This window comes from Gracilinanus agilis, chromosome 4 (genome assembly GCF_016433145.1).
Source record: "Gracilinanus agilis isolate LMUSP501 chromosome 4, AgileGrace, whole genome shotgun sequence".
Lineage (NCBI taxonomy): Eukaryota > Metazoa > Chordata > Mammalia > Didelphimorphia > Didelphidae > Gracilinanus > Gracilinanus agilis.
Window position 1 is genome coordinate 98,723,765 of NC_058133.1, and position 303 is coordinate 98,724,067.

Consider the following 303-nt stretch of genomic DNA (forward strand, 5'->3'; position numbering starts at 1 on the left):
ACAGGAGTTCATTATTAAGGGGAACTTTTCCTTGTTTTTCAAGTTGTTGCATTCTCTGGGAAAACCTGAAGGGTGAATTGCAAGGAGCCAATAAATTGCAGACTATATATATTTGGGAAACTTCCTTCTTTATTGCTCCCTGAATTGAAGTGGTTGAAAATTGACCAACCTTTTTAAATGGACTTGCTTGTAATTTTTTCTCCTTCCTTCCTCCCTCCCTCCCTCCCTCCCTCCCTTCCTTCCTTCCTTCCTTCCTTCCTTCCTTCCTTCCTTCCTTCCTTCCTTCCTTCCTTCCTTCCTTCC